This window comes from Heptranchias perlo, chromosome 1 (genome assembly GCF_035084215.1).
Source record: "Heptranchias perlo isolate sHepPer1 chromosome 1, sHepPer1.hap1, whole genome shotgun sequence".
Classification (NCBI taxonomy): Eukaryota; Metazoa; Chordata; class Chondrichthyes; order Hexanchiformes; family Hexanchidae; genus Heptranchias; species Heptranchias perlo.
Genome location: NC_090325.1, coordinates 123,707,263 through 123,728,082, shown reverse-complemented (window position 1 = coordinate 123,728,082; position 20,820 = coordinate 123,707,263). Strand labels below are relative to the sequence as shown.

Here is a 20,820-nt window from a genome sequence, read left to right as displayed (position 1 = left end):
TGCTGTTGCCAGTCAGCCAGCCGGCCCAAATTGCTGCAGCCCAGGCCGAGATGGTACAGTCTGAATCTGGGCCCTTTCGGTCCAGAGCTGCTCGAGGTCGTCCTCCAAGGCCATCTGCACGCTCCTCAATTGAAGGTCAGCAGCCATCCACCACCCATGCTCCAGCCACTGGGGATGCACCTCATTGGAGCATTAGGAAAGGTAAAGGCATATGAAAGACAGGCACTAAGGGAATGCACAAGGGTGAATAACATCAGTTTGTTTGCATAATTTCATTTGTTCATTTATAAATGCAGATTTGAATTTGCATTTGGTGGTGGTTTTTATTTCTGCTATGAGCTGAGGGAGGAACCAATGTTTAATCATAAGGAGGATAATTTGATGGTCATGTGGGAGAGGAAAGGTAAGGAGTGGGTGAATGGGGAGGTGTAGTTGAGGTTACTGGTATCGCTCATTAATAGTCTGATCAGGTAGAGCCTGGCAGGCAGGGCCTGTCTACGTTGTAGCCTCCCTTCTTCTTCCTCTTCCTCCACTTCATGTTGCACTTCCTCCTCCTCTTTCTCCTCCTCCTCTGCCTCTTCCTCTAGCTCAGGTTCTCGCCTGATAGGTGGTGGCGAGGGCTTTTCCCTCATAATGGCCAGGTTGTGCAGCATGCAGCATACAATGACAAATCTTGATATCCGTTCAGCTGAGTACTGCAGGGCTCCTCCAGAGTGGTCCAGGCAGTGGAAGCGTTGCTTGAGGACGCCTGTGGTGTGCTTTGTGATGTTCCAGGTGGCAGCATGGCTCTCGTTGTAGGCCGGCTACGTGCGTGGGTTCCTGATCAGAGTCATGAGCCACTTCATGAGGAGATGACCCTTGTCGCCCAATAGCCAGTCTTTGACTTGCCATGTTAGTTGAAATATAGTGGAATGAAGGAGTCATGTCTGCTGCTAGGATAGCGGACAATGACCTGCATGATGCGCTGAATGTGATCACACACCAGCTCCACATTGAGGGAGTGGAATCCCTTTCTGTTCATGAATATGGCCGCGTTCAGATAAGGAGCACACAAAGCAATATGCATGCATTCGATGGCACCCTGCACCATGGGGAAGCCTGCAATGTGAGCAAACCCTCGTGCTCACTCCTCCTGCTTGTCTCTAGTAAGAGGGAATGAGATTAATCTGTCTCTCATTGTGTAGAGAGCTTCAGTGACCTGCCTTATACAGCAGTGCACTACAAACTGTGAGATGTTGTTTATATCTCTAGCAGCAGCCTGAAAGGAGCCAGAGGCATATAAATTAAAAGTCACGGTCACCATGACAGACACAGACAATGCTGTCCTTGCCCTGCTTTGAGGCTGCAGCTGTGGCTGCAATAGTTGACAAATTTCAGTCACGACCTCTTTAATGAACTGCAAATGTCGGATGCACTGGTCGTCGCTGAAGTTGAAGTAAGAGAATTGGGCCCTGAAAACCTTCTGCGGACATGGTCTCCTCCTGAGTATCCTGCTCCTCCTCCTCCTCCTCCTCCTCCTCCATCTTCTGGCAGCTTGTCCTGCTCTGCGTGGCCTCTCTTCATTCTCCCAGTCATGTCCAATTCCCAGAGGAAGCCCTACCAGGCCACCCATGTCTGGAAGCAACTATTTTCAGCACTAGATTTTAAATGCCACTAACAGTACTGCAAGACCAGCCAGACCACTCTCTATAGAATATTGAAACTTTAGTCAAATAGAGGAAACTTCCACAAACATGTACAATTGCACCAGCAGCCAGAAGAAATAATCCGCAACTAACCTGTGAGTACTTCATGGTCCCTCTAAATAGCGCTGTTGGAGGGTTCTTCACGGTGTTTAACGCCGTGTTTGGTTGTGTGAGGTTAAGACAGGGCGTTGGCTGGAGTGTGGCGTTCCAAAATTTCACCAGTTGCTTCAAATCAGCATTTCACGCTGATTTGTATCATCATCTCCCTACTTTACATGCTGTCGGCGGTCGTTAGGTGTGCGGGCAAACACCTTTACCAAGATGGCGTCCTATGCACTCATCGTTGGAAGTATGCGCCCGCATCTCAGACGCCATTTTCTGGACTTAGGTGTCCGCACAGTGCCTACAAACGGGCGCTAAACGGCCCAATTTCACCCCAATGTTTATGTTTATATTTGCATAGCATTAGTCAATTTATCCTTCAATAAACCTGATTCATTTTCTAAGAAACTGATCAAGAAATATGTTGACTGATGGTAGAGGGTATAAATAAATTAAATAAACTAGTATGATTAACATTGTTTAATTCGTTCATTTAATACTGGATTTAATTATTTGATTTAGTGGTTTCAAGCAATCTAAAAAAGAATAGTCTTCCATGATATTTACGTGGAATTCATGCTGTAAATTTTTGGGTTTACTGTGATGCTAAACACTTGAAACCTGGAACTGGATCCTCCCCAGGGTTTTTTCCAGGTTATGTCATACAACATTATTCAGAGGTCACAGGGAAAGTTGTTAGAGTTGTTATTGTCTGGAAAAGTTGACGGTAACAGGCAACGAAGAGTATTACTGGATGATGGAATGGGCAGGTGTAACTTCAAAGACTGATACAACCCAACTACGCAGAGCCCAGCAAGTATGGGGTGCACCGGCCATCAACCTCAAGTGGAGAAGACACGCAGGGGGATGGTTTTGTCTGTGGGCTATTGGTAACAAACTCATAAATCCATTCTTTATAAATAGGTCTATCATTTTGCTGCACATAGTGCACAGGGGAAGTCTTTCTTCACAGAGAGAGAGAGCGAGAGCGAGAGAGTGAGAGAAATAGGAAACCATACAAGGTGAAACACGTATTAGACTAGGGACAAACTAACAGAGAGAACAGTGTCTGGCCATTCCACAGCCCACCTCACATGCCGAGAATGCTCCTTAGCCCCGCTGAGCTCCTTTTGGCTTTCCCAGACTCAGGCCTGCTCCCTTTCAGCTCGACTCCGATTCTTCTTGGCCCCACCCACTGCTCCATACGTCCTTGCCACGCATGCCCATACGCTTTCTGGGCTCGATGGTCCGTCTAAGTTTTCATCCCAGTCCTTCTTCCTTTCTCTGCCCTGGCCACGCTTGTAAAACCAGTTCCTGGTCTTCACTGGGAACCAGCATTTCCAATTTTAAGTAACAGGGCCTTCTTCTGAGACGTTGGGAAGCCCATTAGAGAATCCCTCCTCTACACTTCAAAGGCCAGTTCCCTGTGAAGGACTGGAAGCAGCTTTTGAATTACAAGGAAGGATTCCTTTAAGGGCTTATCCACGACTTGGGTTATTTAAACTGGCTTCCACCATGGTCTGCACTTACAAAGGCAATTAAACATTCCTACTGCCTCCTCCCATCCCATGCACCTGCTCCTATCCTGCCCCTAATCTTTTCCCTCTCCTTCCTATTACCTCTTGCAGTAAGCACACTGAGTGCCCATTCCTTCTCATTTCTTTCGCTCCCCTTTTACTGCCTCCTAACCCAAGCACCGAAAGCACTTGCACCTTCCACCCTTTCCACTTTCCCTCTCTTTCCTACTGCATCCTATCCCTGGCCACATCCCTCCCCGACTGGCGCCCCACATTTTCCACATCCCTCCCACTACCCACCAGTGTGACCTGCAGCCCAAAGGGCGCCCATGACATAGGAACATAGGAACAGGAGTAGGCCATTCAGCCCCTCGTGCCTGCTCCGCCATTTGATAAGATCATGGCTGATCTGTGATCTAGCTCCATATACCTGCCTTTGGCCCATATCCCTTCATACCTTTGGTTGCCAAAAAGCTATCCATCTCACATTTAAATTTAGCAATTCAGCTAGTATCAATTGCCTTTTGCGGAAGAGAGTTCCAAACTTCTACCACCCTTTGTGTGTAGAAATGTTTTCTAATCTCACGCCTGAAAGGTCTGGCTCTAATTTTTAGACTGTGCCCCCTACTCCTAGAATACCCAACCAGTGGAAATAGTTTCTCTCTATCCACCGTATCCGTTCCCCTTAATATCTTATAAACTTCGATCAGATCACCCCTTAACCTTCTAAACTCTAGAGAATACAAACCCAATTTGTGTAATCTCTCCTCGTAACTTAACCCTTGAAGTCCGGGTATCATTCTAGTAAACCTACGCTGCACTCCCTCCAAAGCCAATATGTCCTTCCGAAGGTGCGGTGCCCAGAACTGCTCACAGTACTCCAGGTGCGGTCTAACCAGGGTTTTGTATATCTGCAGCATAACTTCTGCCCCCTTGTACTCTAGTCCTCTAGATATAAAGGCCATATTGATGATTCCATGAGCCTTCTTGATTATTTTCTGCACCTGTTCATGACACTTCAATGATCTATGTACCTGAACCCCTAAGTCCCTTTGGACATCCACTGTTATTAACTTTTTACCATTTAGAAAGTACCCTGTTCTATCCATTTTTGATCCAAAGTGGATGACCTCACATTTGTCTACATTGAATTCCATTTGCCACAGTTTTGCCCATTCACCTAATCTATCAATATCGCTTTGTAATTTTATGTTTTCATCTACACTGCTTACAATGCCACCAATCTTTGTGTCGTCGGCAAACTTAGATATGAGACTTTCTATGCCTTCATCTAAGTCGTTAATAAATATTGTGAATAATTGAGGCCCCAAGACAGATCCCTGGGGACTCCACTAGTCACATCCTGCCAATGCGAATACTTACCCATTATCCCTACTCTCTGTCGCCTTTCGCTCAGCCAATTTCCTAACCAAGTCCATACTTTTCCCTCGATTCCACTAGCCTGAAGCACTGCAGATCTACCATCCATTGATCCTTGCCCTTTTCTTCACCCTCTACCACCTCCCACCCCGACTGCCTATTCCTTGAAATGTGTTCCAGCTCCCATACCTGAATAACACATTTAAATGAGTGACAGTTCAGAAAACAAATCAATGATTTTTTATCCCACTGAAAGTATCCCGTGCATGTAAAATAATAGCTAGTAAAAGGGAAAAACAGATCTATAATGAAGGTGGCTCTTGTTCTTATGCTGAGTTCTGAATGCTTTAAGAAGATTTGCAAATCCATTCCTTAATTCAGAACTGATTGCATTTACTGTTGTATTCCTTTGAGCATAGTAGTTGCATCCAAACATCTACTCTGTGAAGTAGTGTGATCTGGGGGTAAATTTTAACCCCAAGAACGGGTGGGCTGTGGTCAGGTGGGCAGTAAAAATTGTTGGTTTTAGGAGCGTGACCGAATCCCAATTCCAATCCGTTGACTTCCGGGTTTGATCCAGACCAGCACTAGCCGGTATTCCAATTAATGCAATTGAAATAGTTAAGGGGATTAAATTTTTGTGGATTCAGACGGAGAAGCGGTTTTAACTTTCCCTTAATGTATCTCCCATAGTCTTTGAAAGATGCATGGAAATGGAGGTGACATCCATTTGGACCTTTAAACCAGTTTGACACGTGAAAAAAAGGGGAGTTTTTGCAGCAGGGCAATCAGTTCTCGCAGACAAACTTTTGGCTGGGAGTTCTTTGTGTTTAGACTAAGATTTCTTGGTTCACACTCAGAATTCTTGAGTTCAGACATATTTACCTACATTTTGGACCCCCTCAAACTGATACCATCAGGATGGGGGGGCATAATGGATTTATTCAGCAGTACTCCTGAAGAGGAGGCACATCAGCATCCGCGGCAGGCATGGTGTGCAGTTCTGGGAGTTGCAGCTCCACAAGACAGAAGTGCACCACAAGGACCTACCGAAGAGCAGAGAGGGGACCAATGGAGGGGCCAAGTTCACAGGAGGCTCTGCCCATATGAGAGGGCCTAAAGGCAGAGACTAAACTTCCTGGATCCCTCGGGGAGCAGTGCCTACGAAGGCTCAGATTGAGCCACCAGGTAGCCGCAGACATATGCTCGTTCCTTCATGCAGAGCTGCCACCGACTGGGCCAGGTGGGCACGCATTGCCCGTGGCAGTTAAAGTCACCACTGCCCTCAATTTCTTCACCTCCTGATCCTTCCAGGGCACCACTGGTGACATCACCAGGATCTCTCAGTTATCTGCACATAAGTGTATACAGCAGGTGATGGATGGCTCGTTTGCCAGGACATCCGACTACATCAACTTCCCCATCGGCGACATCAGCCAGACTGAGAGGGCAGTGGGTTTCCACTCTCTGGCTGGCTTCCCATGGGTGCAGGGTGCAATTGATTGCACACACGTAGCAATCCGAGCACCTCCACATATGCTAAGACTGTTCATCAACTGAAAGGGATATCACTCCATCAATGCGCAGCTGGTTTGCGACCACCAGAAGAGGTTTCTGCAGGTGTGTGCCAAATTCCCTGGCCGCTGCCATGATTCCTTCATTCTGCGTGAATCCAACATCCCGACCCTCTTCCACGCACAAGACGGACTTAAGAGCTGGCTCCTTGGAGACAAGGGATACCCCCTGCAGACGTGGCTCATGACACCGCTGAGAAATCCCACCAGAGAGGCACAGCAGCGGTACAACAACAGTCACAGCATCACCAGGTCTGTCATTGAACAAGGCATAGGAATGCTCAAGATGAGCTTCAGGTGCCTGGATCGATGTGGGGGAGCCCTTCAGTACTCACCGGCGAGGGTGTGTAGAATAATAGTCATGTGTTGCGTCCTGCACAACATCGCTCAACAGAGGGGGTCACAGGTGGATAAGGTCCCATGCGCTTATGAAACATCTGCACCTGCCATCAACATTGAAGAAGATGAGGATGAGGAGGAGGAGGATGATGGGCAACCCATTGGCAGAGCAACGGCACACCTGGCTGCTTGTGATGCCAGGGAGTCACTCACATTTGATAGATTCTCATAAGGAGATTTGCAAAGTGAAGAAAATCAAGTACTCAGACCACCTGGAATAATGACCACCACCACCACCACTGGCACCAGCCCCTCTCCCCACAACCTTCGTTTGCACAAAACAGTCCTACAACCACAACCCATTGTAAACGCACCCAATGGTGGCATCAAATCTTACTGTTTTTTCTAATGAGGGACATGCAAGGGCGCTTTCACGAAAGGGACTCAAGAATGATCAAGACGTGGCAGTGGTGGTGACAATAATAACATTTAATGTGCAGGTAAGAAAAAACAAATATAAATCAAAAACATGACATTGTGTCAGATACCCTTGTGCATACTCTTGGTGATCACAAAACCTTCGCCTTCCTCTTCCTACTACTTCTACGGGGTGCATCCCTTGTGGCTTCAGCAGAGGTAGTGGCAGGTTGTTCAGATCCCTGCCTGATTCTCAGCCTACTTCCTTTGGGTTTTGGAGCCCGAGAGAGCCACTCCAAAGACTGCTCCACCTGTACCTGTGCAGGGGCAGACTCGGCCATCTGGAGAGGAGGCAGCATTGCGGGTACTGATTGAGAGGGGGCAACGGGTGAGATGTGGGAGCACTTTGTGTGGAGTCCCCACTTCCATGTCCCCTTTCACCATCATCCCTCTCCTGGGCCAGGGCCACATCACTTCTATCACTTTGCTGAACAACAGCTTGGAGGACATGTGTGATGCCTTGTAAGGCCATGGCTAAAGTATCCATCTGCCTGTGTAAGGCTGCAGAATGTTGTTCACCCTGAGTCCGCACAGCCGTTGTCAGGGCCTGAATGGACTCATTTGTGAGCTTTGCTTGAAGCGCCATGAAAGCTGCTATTCTCTCCATCACAGACCTTCACGTACTTACCTGCACCACCAGTCCACTAATGCTGGAGATGGACTCCACCATCCTCTCCGCTAATGTGGAGACTGAGCGTAGCAAGTCATCCAGTACGTCGCAAAGGTGCGTCTATACCTTGATCATTCTCCTTTTCAAGGATGGACCCTGGGGTTCAGCATCTGTGCCCAGCTGAGCAGAACATGGAGATGAGTGCACCCACTGATGCGGACTCTCCACAGCTGCCCCTACCACTAGTGTCTGCTCGCGCTCACTTGTGTGTGGGGACTCACCAGGTGACAACCCAACTAACTGACTACTAGGACCCACCGGGGTGTGAGTATCTGCGCTGGTGCATGGCTGGATATGATGTGACGATGGGCCCTCAGAGGCATGGATCTTCCCTGTGGAATCGCCCTCATCCAGGTCGTGTGCTACTTCAACAATCCTTGAAGGCCCTGGCATAGAACGTAAAGCAATATTAAGAATCATCGCAAAAATGATGTTGCAATGAGCATCCTGAGGTGTGCAACAGGTCGGTCATTGATAACATCAATTCATGATGTATGTGAGGGATGTTAAATTTCTGTTACCAGACGTTTGTGAGGTGCCAGTCTTGGCATCTCCGACGGCCAGGTGTTCCTGAGTCTGGCTCAGTTCCAGCGTCTCCTCCTCCACCACTGTCAGGGCCATTATTTGTGGTGACCCCCCCTCCACTGCTACTCCACTCCCGTGTATTTTGCGCTCTCTTTTCCCACAAGAGGAGAAAGAACAGACGTGTGAGTGAGTGAGGGTGACGTGTTTACCCGATGGATGCATTGCTTTGGGTGAGGCTGCCCATGAAAGTGATGCATCAGAAAGATCAGACATTGCATCAGGATTGGGTTAAGTGGGAGAGGTTGGTTCACAAATGGGGAGGTGAGGAAGTGCACAGAAAGTGAAGGTTAATTGATAATGAGACTTAAGGGGGTGTGAGGAATGATGTGATGGAGTAGGGTTGGCAAGACAGAGTGAGGTGGGGGGCGCTGACGTGCACCACAGGATGTAGGTGAATCAGTAACTGAACTCACTTTTCCTGACCTGGTTAGGTCATTAAATCACTTCCTGCTTTGCACCCAAGACTGGGGCTCCTGCTGCTGACATGTTCTGCCACCTCCAGCCACATATTCTTGGTGGCAGAAGCAGGTTTCTTCCTCCTGTTACCTGGGTATAACACCTCCCTCCTGCTTCTCACAGCAGCCAGTAGTATCTCAAGGGATGCATCCGAGAACCTGGGTGTTGCCTTTCCTCAATGTCCTTCCATTCTGCTTTTTGCTCCTTTCTCCTTCAAAATCCATTGTTGCATTGGCCCTTTAAATAGTGGGCTTTAAATCGCGTCATGCAGGTGTGTAGTATGCCCACTGCAAAGCTTGGAGACACGAAACCTGGTAGAAGAATTAAGTACCTTCAATTGTTTCGTGATCGCTGAAAAACAGGCATGAAAATTTTTTTTCCGGATTCCCACCCGCTTATTGACACCCCCCACATCCCTGCTGAGATCCCGCCTCATTGTTAAAATTTACCCACTGGTCTCAGTCTGTGAGCTTAGTTGAGTTCCACCAGCCTTCTCAGCTGTTTGCTGACTTCAGGTGTCCACTTTAACACAATTGTCTCCATTACTGTTAGTCAGCATGGATTCTACATGGATTTGATGTCAGTCAGTTGATCAGAAGCATTGCCATCCATCAGCTTCAGCTTTTTCATGGTGTACAGGATATATCTTCATTCTGCTATCCAGTGCTGTCTCATCATACATTAATTAAGCTGAGATGCAAAATCAATCAGTAGAGCTTATTACAACTGAACACAATAAAGTATCTCATCTGCTTTCCTGCTGAGTACATTTGTCTTTTAATGTTATTTTATTGACACTTAGCGTAGTGTCTGGTTTCTGATTGATTTTAAAAAATGGGCTCCAAATGCAGTCCTCAGCTTTCATTTTGGTGACTGAGCACATCACGTTTCATTGAGATTATAGGGGGAATTTTAATCTCCTCTGCCCGGCGGCAACCTTGCACAACGGGAGGTAATATGGAAGCAGTATATTTACCGCTCGATTGCCATGCTGCAGCCATTTTAACGCCGCTGTTTTCTTGGGCGGCCTAAGTGCCCACCTGAGTCAGGCATAGGCCTCATAAATTTATGCAAGTCGGTTAGACCCCGATGTAATTTTAATACAGGACTGAGCGGGCGAATGTTGTGGGCGTCCCGCTCAGTAAAACCTGGTAGTCAAGACCCGGAGGTCCTATCAGGTATGTGTTAAAGTTTTCTTTGTGGGACCAGGAGGAGCAGGAGTGCTGCTCCAGGCCCCACAAATAAAGTTTGGGATGCAGCTGCCCTGGGTTCCCCCCTTCTACCCACCCCCGAAACTCTCCCCCCTGCAACTTAACTGACTGCTGGCCTGGTGGTCCGTGGTCAAGGGCTGAAAGCCGGAAAGCTGCCTCGGATGTCTGTTTTGGGCAGGCAGCTGGTTGGCACATGTATATGAGGCCTTGCCATTAATATGGAGCCGGCTTTCCACTGCAGCTCTTAGGCAGGTGGCCCACGCGTCCCACTGGCTTCCCGGCCGGGAGTCAAAGTTCCGCCTTTTTGGTGACTCCCATTTTAAATCCAAATTTGTTTCACTGATTTGATAGAACTTTATCAGAGTGTTGGCTGATTTCCTTTGAATGATCTATACTTTTTAATTGTAGTCATTATGTGAAGAATTCTAGTTTCCTGACTTCATTAAATATTTGGTTCAGTATCATACTTTATTCTAATTTCTTATTAAATTGTTCTTGAGATTTTTAATTAACCTTACTAGAAAATTTATTATGATAATATTCACAGTGAGTCAAATGGTGCGCTGTTTGAGGGACAGGTGGTTGCTTAGGTGTGGAGCTAGAGGATGTGTATTCTCCTCCAGTGAAAGAATTTAAGAGTAAATTTATATGAGAGCTTTCCAGAGACAGTGAAGAAAGTTGAATGGATTCAAAAAATGAAAATCCATGGAGACTGCACCCCGGCATAAGTGCCAGATGCACCTGCCAGGAACCTCCGCCACCGACCTCAGCAGATTTTCTGGGGTCTGGGGAGGTTCCCTCATTTCTAACCTAGGGGTGCATATGGGCTGACTGCCCATTGAAGGAGGCAGCAAATTGCAATACTGGTTGCCGAATCTGGGGGGTGGTGTTGCCTCAGTCCCTATGTAAAGGGGGAAAAATATGTGTTAAAAAATATACCTCCTCTTTAATGTCCAGGTGACAACCCGGGCTTGGGCCCCAAAGTGAAGCCCACATCTGCTGTTCGGCAGCCTGATATGCAAGTGTACTGGCTGCCAATGATCCATTTGGCTACTAAGAGGCTGGGGATGCAGGATTCCAGGCTTTGCGTTTCCCACCACGGCTCCCCCCCACCCCCTTGCGTTAATGGTCTTGTTTGCAACAGGCAGAAGCTCCACTCCCAAAAATGGCCAAAGGAAACTCCTGGGGAAGGTCAGGACCCAGCATCCTGACCTAATTTGTGGGCCTTCTGCTGCACTCCCACTCGAATTACGCTGGGATTGCATTGGAAGAGCTGCGGATTTTCAACCCCATAGAATTTTCCTTACCAATTTCTGTTTGATAAATAAATTTGTTCTCTCAATCCTACACTTACATTAATTAATAAATAAATCTCTGCATGTAATATGAATGCTTTTCTTTACCTTTATTGTCCATCTATTTAGAGTAGGACTTTTTCTAGCACAGGTCAAGAAATATCTTCAAAACGTCAGTGTTTTCCTAATTCCACATTTCTTTCTTTACCACATTGAAGCAAAATCTTTTAGTAAACATTCTCGCCAGTAATTTCTGCAGGGTTTTTTCGATCTCCTACCACATCTTTGGTGGAGGTTTGGCGTAAATCCCTGAGAAATGGCGAACCCCCTCGGAAATTCTACCCCTTTAAGTTCAACACATCTATTCAGAACCCTTTTCCAAAGTTGATGGCCTGATTTTTATATTCAGATCTAAGTCACTTCTACATGGTTAAGAATTGGGGCAAGAACTGAAAAGTCAAATGGAAAGAGCTTTCAATTCTCCAGTGAAAGCTCTTTTAGCTTAATGATTCACAGCACTAGATGAGGACTCACAGGGCTCTCGGGAGCATACCTTGTGGTGGGAAAGAAAAATTGTATATAAGTCAAATTTGAAGGGGTGGGGACAATTAAAGAAGAATGTCAAAATGGGGGAGGGGGAATAAAAATGCCTTAAAAGGCATCTCAACCCATCAACAGCCTTTGCCAAGGCTGAAGTCCAAAGAAATGAAGAAGTGGAAAAGAGAAAGGGATCACTACTTCAGGAATAAGTCTGAAGACATGGAATCAAGCAACCCAGTGTCCGATTGCGTATTTGGTGCTGCTGGAGTTGAGGCTGTATAGGTGTTGGCAAGAATTGTTTTCTGTGCCATTCCACGATACCATCTCCATTGGTCAGCACTGAATTTTTGAATTGCGGAGTAGATGCCGCTGACTTCTGCTTCTGGCCCTCCCAGAGTATTCGAGGTCAAGGAAAGGTCAGCTCATTTGAATATCTTTGGTGGGTGGCTGCACCAGTATGGGTGAAGGTTGGGCAACCATTGGAGGCGGGTGTGTGGAAAAAACAGCACTGCTAAGCCACTCTGGATGCCAGCCCAGGGTGAGTTTATAAGGGAGCCAATATTATTAACTATTCCAGTATTCTAATGGGGATCCAAACAAGGACCCAGGCCTGGCCCCATTTCTGCCCCTGAATTGATCCTATACACTGGGTTCATCCTGGCACCCAGATCGCTGGGCGGAAAGCCTTTTCATTCAGTAAGAGTTCTGAGTGAATGATTTAAACAATAGTCTGTCACCAACCATCCCATCATAAACATCATAAATGTTATATCTTCTTGTTTATGATGTTGTAACCTACTGTTACTGGAGACCTTTGTATTGTACTGATTGCTAGTCAACTTAATATTTGTGACTAGACAGATTCTTTCCATTTGTGTGCCCTAAAGAGAAAACAATTTTTTTGAAAAATAGTTGAAGAAAACCGTGTTCGCACAGTTTCGTTAGTGAATCATTAATTATGGAGAAAATGGCCATTCTCCCATCTCAACTGCATTGTTGTGTTGGCCATTGAGTAAAGATGAATCATTTTTTTCCATTAGGGAGCGAGGGAAAATGGGAGCAAAAGTCATTCCCAGCCAGACTCCTGTCTGCCAGAAGGTGACTCAGAACAGCACTAGCAGAGGTGTGGAAGCTTCGAAGAAGGAGACAAAATTTAAAAATTGGCTGAGAATTAGAGCGCAGAGCTCCCGTGTGGTTGGTAAAATTGGATTTGCAGCCAGGCAGTTTAAATAAGGGCACTGTGAGTGGATATTTTATCTGAGGTCAGTATCTATAGTATGACTATAACCTTTAGTTATTTGCATTTCCCAGATCCAATGTTATAACCTTGATCATTAGAAATTTGCAGAGAAACAATTTGATAGGTCATGTGGCAAAAAAAATGATATTTACTTTAAACAGTGAAAAGATCTTCCTTACACAAAGGGTAAAGAATCACTTTGGGGTAAATTTTAACCTGAGCCAGGAAGAGGGCGGGAGGAAATTCCTGACGGGAAACCCAGAAGTACAAGTTTCCTGGGCGTCCTTACGATTTTGATGTAAGGACGTCTTTTATGTTTTTTGTCAGTTTCCCGCCCGACAGGCTAACCTGATTGAATAGATGGTTGTCAGTCAGATGGGAGAAGAGCCAGGAAGCAAATGCGAGCAGGTAAATCTTAGATGGGGAGGGAAGGGGGTCATCGGGGGAGTTGTGGGCCACTGGGGGTTGGGATTCATCGGGGGTCCGGAGTCATCGGGGGGTTTGGGGGTTATTGGGGTAGGTCATTGGGGTCAGTCAACGGGGTCAGTCATGGGTGGGGGGCGGGATCGAGAGTCATCGGGGGGTTGGGAGTCATTGGGGGGTCGGGAGTCATCGGGGGTCGCTCATTGGGGGGTCGGGGGTCATTGGGGGTTGGTCACTGGGGTCGGTCATCGGGGGTCAGGAGTTATCCGGGGGTTGGTCATTGTGGGGGTTGGAGATCGTGGGGTCGGAGATCATGGGGAGGGGGTGTCTGAGATCGTGGGGGGGATCGGAGATCGTGGGTGGGGGGGGGGGGGGGGTTGCTGGAGGTAGGCTTATTGGGCCTGGGGGTCGCACTCCTGCTCCTAAAGGCACTTACCAGTTGTTTTGGGCCTTCTCTCCTCCTCTCACACGGCGTGAAGTAGAAGGCCCGGGAATTCCAATCCTCAGGAATTAAAAATAAAAAACCTGTAAAAATGGAGGCCTGCAGACTCCTTGAAAACTTTGACTGACTGACCCGCCTCCTAAGAGTGGGTTAGTTGCCCGTCCCTTGACCCATCTCCGTTAAAACCGGAAGTGGGCGGGTTGGAGGCAAGTTGAGGTCGGGTTTTAGGTTTTTTTTACAATTTTTACCTTCCCACTCGCTCCCAACCCACTCGTTCTTGGGGTTAAAATTTAGGCCTATGTTTTGTGCCACTGCACTGTTTGAATAAATATTATCAGGTGATACTCAGTCAATATCACAGTAAATCCTTCTGCAAGCGAAAAGTAAAGGCCAAAGATCAAAGATTGCTGTAATTATAAAGCCTGCATGCTTTCCTGCTAAGTCTTTGTACTCTGTGATCCCATCTCTGAACTTGACCTTTATTCCAAAGTTCTCAGCTATTGGACCCACTTCCATCCACTTTAAACTGGCGGGAGTCCACTACCACAGATGAATAAATTCTAAAACTCTATTGATTTAAAACCACCACAAAATATTACACTTAGCGAATGATTTATTTCATTTTATTGGAGAGAATTACTGTACAAAGCTGCATAGTACTGTCAGTAAGTGAGTGCTGTGGCTGATATCTTCACAGGAATAAAGGTTGTAGAATGGATCCATTTCACACCAACCTTTGCTACCACCATTTTGTTGCAGTAGTATATTATAAAGCTATATACAGATCAAATGAACTACTGTAATACAGAGATGCTGCATTACGAAGCAAAGGGACATAATGTAAACATAACCCCCAACCCCGCACTAAACCCCAGTGGAATTGGATGTATACAGCAACTAGATTCAAATCCTTTGGGACATACCAGAACCAAATTTAGATTGCTTTATGAATTATCTGAAATTTTGAACCAATCCCGAATGAGAAGATTTATCAACGATCATCAATACTGATATATTTGAAAGCTTGTCGTGTGATTGCTCATTTACGGATAATTAAACATGCAAAATACAAGACAAAATGGTGAAAGATGGCCTTAGGTCACCATAGTGCACTGAAGTGGGCTATAAATTACCTGAATAAGCAAAACAGCTTACATTTGGACATGAATTAGTTATCATAGAAAAATATGAAAAAGAATCTATTTACCGAGCAACCTGGCAGAAGCTCTGATGAAAACAAATAAATTGTACTATCATAACTGAAAGAGCTGATAGAAATCAGCATGCTGGAACATTGCTGGACCTTTTAGTCTTAGATTACATTGTTAACACCTGCGTATATGCATAAAAATGCTTAAAAACGTTTCTGCTCAATTTTTTTGAACAGGTATAGTACTTTTTTTCAATACAGATTTTTTTTAAAGTACTGTACTTTTATTTGCCTTGCTTTACCATAATCCAAATTCTAAGTGGATTTTAACCCATTAAGGGTATTGAACTGAGCAGTCTGTATTTGCAATGCTTCAACCACATTTTATTGTATTCTGAAAAGTGACCTTTTGCCCTAAATTGCATGCTATAGATACCCAAGTGAAAGGTTTGAAAACTGAGACACAGCCTGTTCCTTTTACTTGGTGCTTACCATCTGTTGGTGGCAGAGGGTGTCTGAATGTGAGGATGTACCATCTGTGAGCTGCTGTGTCCTCTAGTGTACTTCATCTACAGTTACAATCTGCTTTGGACACACTACAACTACTTATATTTTTCTGGTATCTTTAACAGAATAAAGCTTCCCAAAATGCTTCACACAGTGCAAAAACCAAGCTGCAAGCAGTAATGGGAGGAAAACTGGGCGATGTGACTGAAGGCACAGTTAAGAAGGTAGGTTTTCAGGAGGCTTGTGAAGGTGGGTAGAAAGGTGCCAGGTGGAGGGATTAAGGGAGACAATTACAGAATGCAGGGTTGAGTTAGCTGAAGGCTCTGGCCTAAAAATTGAAATTGTGCTCGAACCGGTGTTAGGCCCCTTATTAGTGTATTCAATGGGACTAACGCCTGTTTTAGGTGACCGTCAGGGACGTTTCCGTAGCATCCGAGCCAATATGGCGTTGGACGTGTTTTCAATGTTGTTCAGGCGCGGATGGTTGGTCCAGTAATTTGGGCCTGTTTGCACCCATTTTCCAGACGCAACAAGGTCCAATTGCACCTGCTCTGCGTTTGAAGACTATGTGAAGAGAGGGGAGAAGCAAACAAGGCCTGATTTAGGACAGCAGAGGGCTTGCTCTGGCACCCTGGCTGGAGGATGTTGTAGAGATAGGGCAGGGTAAAGCCATGGATGGACTTGAACATCAGAGCAAGCATTTTGGATTCAATGTTTTGGAAGCTGGCCAGGACATGGATGATAGTGGAGTGGGGCGTACTGTAGGATAGAATGTGGGCGGCAGAATTTTGGAGAAGTAGCAGTTTAAGAAAGGTGAAACTTGGTAGATTGGTAAGGAGAATATTGGAGTGATCGAGCCAAAGGTAACAAGTGCATGAATAAGGATATCAGTGGTGGTGAGAATGAGATAAGGCCATGTTGCTGAAGTGACATTGGGCACTTGGATATAGAGTGTGAATAGTTCACGGTCAAACAGGCCACTGAGGTTGTTCACTATAAGGTTCAGGCTAAGAATTGGTTTCTGCCCAATTTTGACTCCGGCCCATCTGAGTTATGTCAGAAACATGTAGATATGGAAAAGATGGAGATCTTGGATGAAACCTTGGGACACATCTGACGTAGCCATGCTGGTGTGGGAGGAGAACCCATTCCCACGTGTGCTGGCTGTGTTGGTACAGGTAACTATCAAACCAAGTAAGGGCAGTTCCATGAAGGTGGACTACAGAGGACAGGCGATGGAGGACGATGGACTGCCTAACCATGTTGACTGCTGCAGAAAGGTTGAGGAGGACAAAGAGGGACAGCACACCATGGTCACAATCACAAAGGTTGTAAACTTTGACTTTGACCAGGACAGACTTGGTGTTGTGGGCATGGGAAAAATTGGACTGAAGGGATTCAACCAGGGAGTGATGGGAGAGGTGGCGGTGGAGTTGCTTGCTGATAACGCATCGGAAATACGGTGGTAGTTAGATAATTGGTGGGCATTTTGAGGAGGGGATTTTGACAACATTCTTGAAGGGTGATTGATGGAGCCTGAGGAATGAGAGCTATTGATGATGTTGGTAAGCATTGGACTGAAGAGAGGTTATTGTGTACTGAGCAGTTTGACTTAGTGGCTTTTGAGGGTGAAGGAGATAGACCTCATGGAGGAGATGAGCTTGGTGAGGGTGAGGGGAGAGATACAAGGCAAGCTATACAGTATCATGAAATCAGTACATTGCTAGGGGTCCAGGGGGCAGAGGTGTGGGGGAGGAGAAGTGGTTGGAGGAAATGACCAAGAAAACTGAGTCTTGATCTTGATCTTTGAGATGAAAAACATTGTGAGATTCTCACACTTGATATTGGAGGTGAGGAACAGGAAGCAGAGGAAGGGAGGGGGGTTGGGTGTGGTGGGAGTTGAGGAGATGGGTATCATTACCCTTCAGGATAATCCTGAAGCAGTAATAGGATTTGTCCATGGAGAGATGCAATCAGATCTCGTAGTGAACGACAAGGCCAGTCAAGCACCAGGTTGCCCAAACCTGCAGCCATCAGATTTAAGGGTGCAGAGGTCAGAATTATACTGGTGGCTGATTGTAGTGCTTAAATATATCTCTTGTTTCTCAACTACTGGAACTGGAAGCAGTATTCAAGGTGTGGTCTGACCAGAGTCTGTACAGTTTGATCATTACATCCTTTGACATATTCTACAGTTTTGGCTGTGTAGTTCAATATCCAATTGGCTTTGTTGATTGCTGCTCTGAATTGGTTCGACATGTTTAGCATCAGCCCAATAAGACTCCTAGGTTTCCTTCAGCTTAGCTATTTCAGCACCATTCATGGAGTAGGCATATCTTCTATTTTTCCCTCTTTGCTTTACATTTTACACTTGCCTGCATTAACTTTGATCTGCATTGTTCTACTCACTTGCAGATTTTGTTCAACTTATTTTGTAAGTTCTGAGCTGACCCCTCCTTGTTCGGTAAATTTTTAAAAATAAATTCATTAAAATTGCAAAGAACTTTCACATGTATATTTTTACATATTTGTTGTTAATATTACTTAGAATTACATAGAATTTTACAACACAGAAACAGGCCATTCAGCCCAACACTTCAATGCCAGTGTTTGTGCTCCACATGAGCATCATAGAATCATAGAATCATAGAAGTTTACAACATGGAAACAGACCCTTCGGCCCAACATGTCCATGTCGCCCAGTTTATACCGCTAAGCTAGTCCCAATTGCCTGCACTTGGCCCATATCCCTCTATACCCATCTTACCTATGTAACTGTCCAAATGCTTTTTAAAAGACAAAATTGTACCCGCCTCTACTACTGCCTCTGGCAGCTCATTCCAGACACTCACCACCCTTTGAGTGAAAAAAATTGCTCCTCTGGACCCTTTTGTATCTCTCCCCTCTCACTTTAAATCTATGCCCCCTCGTTATAGACTCCCCAACCTTTGGGAAAAGATTTTGACTATCTACCTTATCTATGCCCCTCATTATTTTATAGACTTCTATAAGATCACCCCTTAACCTCCTACTCTCCAGGGAAAAAAGTCTCAGTCTATCCATCCTTCCACCCTACTTTATCTCACTCTTAAAGAAAGAAAGAACTTGCATTTATACAGTGTCTTTCACAATCTCAGGATGTCCCAAACTTACTGACATATAAAATTTAGCGTGGGCCATCTGGCTGATTCCTCCACCATAGGACGAGTGACTGACTGTGCCTAATATGTAGTTAGTGTGCAGCCGGATTTTGCCAAATGTTTTAATAGCCTGATAAGATCGATCACTGAGACCAGATGAAACTATGGCCTTAAGCAATTCCTTATCATATCTGATTTGTCTCTGCGCCCATTGCTATCAGAGCAATGATTCTCCTTTACTGTTAAACAGGTTTTACACAAACATAACTCCGTAGTTTTCATTTTTCAATGGGAAGAACCTTGGGGTAGAAATTGCTCGGAGTGGCGAACCAACAGTGCTCACCGTTCCATAGATTTATACTAACCCACTAACTTACTGTGGTCTTTACTTTGGGCACTTCGTCTAATAGGAAGCGGAGAAGAGCCCAGCGACAGTTCAAGGGAAGCTCGGACCCTGGGAGAAGCGAGCGGATCGATCTCTCCCCTCGACAAATCAGATCGCAGTACTTTTGACATGCTGCAAAACTCTCTGCCGGCTTGGAACGTGAAAACCAGGAAGTCAAAGATACAACGTTGAATACATTGTGAAAACAGTTGTAGACAGTGAAGAAAGGGAGGGTAAGAAATAATTGAATTAAATAAAAGAGACCGAAGGGAAAAGAACGAACAAAAAATTTTAGAAAATTTTAATTTAAAAAAACATTTTAATGACCAAGAACTATTAAAATAAGGAGTAATGAGACTCTGCATTTTTAAAAGTTAATTTTTAGTTGTTTGGCAGTCATTAAGACTTACTGCGCTATTAAAACTTAGTTTAAATTTGGTATTTTTAAGCGTAACTATTTTGTGGCAATATTAGTTACCTTCCAGCTGGGCAGATGAGCAAGTTGGCGCTTTTCAAATGATTTCTCTGATTGCGGTGTGTGATATACTTTGAATTCAAAGCTGTCATATCGCCGGCGATCAAGTAGGAGCAAGTTTCAGATTTCCACGTTTCACTGCGCCTGTTCGAATGCTGGAACTTGCTCCTCCATTTCACCACGAACAACGGAGAGCGCTGTTGAACTCATCGTTATTTTGAAAGCAGTTTCTGCCCCAACCTTATTGAAAAGATTTTTTTATCAGCAGACAACGCAGCATTAACTCACAGTAAACTGAATTAATAAAAGAAGCTGTTCTGTTGGCATGATTATGCACAAAATATTTTAAAGAGTTACATCGACATTGAGTTACATTGAAACTATGGCAGAGAAACAGGTCATTTAGCCGAACTGGCCTATGTTGGCTTTTATGCTCCGTTTGAGCCTCCTCCCTCCTTATTTCTTCTAACCCTGTCAGCATATCCTTCTATTCCTTTCTCCCTCATGTGTTTATCTAGCTTCCCCTTAAATGTATCTATGCTATTTGCCTCAACTACTCCTTGTGATAGCGCGATCAACATTTTTACCACTCTTTGGGTAAATAAGTTCCCTCCTGAATTCCCTATTGGATTTATCAGCGACAATTTTATTTTTATGATTTCTAGTTTTGGACTTCCACAAGTGGAAACATTGAGCTCAACTTTGAAATGGTGGTGGGTTGGCAGCGGGGGAGGGGGGTACTGGTGAAGGCGCATGTGGCAAACCCGAATAAAAAAAACTTACCGTTTCCGACGCGATCGTAATGTCATCGATGGTGATTAAAGTTCTTTTCGGGTTTCACTCCCGGCAACCAGGGAACCAGGGACAGGCTGGCTTCCGACAGGAGCTGCAACGTCGGTGGGGGGAGAATAAGAGAGAGAGAGAGAGAGACATCATCCGCCGCTGGAACGGAAGACGGGGGGGAGGGGGAGGAGAGTGGAAGATTGGGAGGGAGAGGGGAAGATCGGGGGGTAGAGGGGAAGATCGGGGGGGGGAGGAGAGTGGAAGATTGGGGAGGAGAGGGGAAGATCGGGAGGGAGAGGGGAAGATCGGGGGGGGGAGAGGGGAAGATCGGGGGGGGGGGGGGAGAGGGGAAGATCGGGGGGGAGAGGGGAAGATCGGGGGGAGGAGAGTGGAAGATCGGGAGGGAGAGGGGAAGATCGGGGGGGAGAGGAATATCGGGAGGGA

At 45.7% G+C, this 20,820-nt stretch overlaps 1 long non-coding RNA gene across 1 annotated transcript; it reads left to right on the top strand.

The window, feature by feature from the left end:
• Positions 1 to 12,881: 12,881 nt before the first annotated feature.
• LOC137342754 (uncharacterized) lies at positions 12,882 to 19,440 on the top strand. Its single transcript, XR_010967336.1, has 3 exons — positions 12,882 to 13,093; positions 15,719 to 15,817; positions 19,144 to 19,440. It is a non-coding gene; the product is annotated as an uncharacterized lncRNA (long non-coding RNA).
• The last annotated feature ends 1,380 nt before the right edge of the window (positions 19,441 to 20,820 follow it).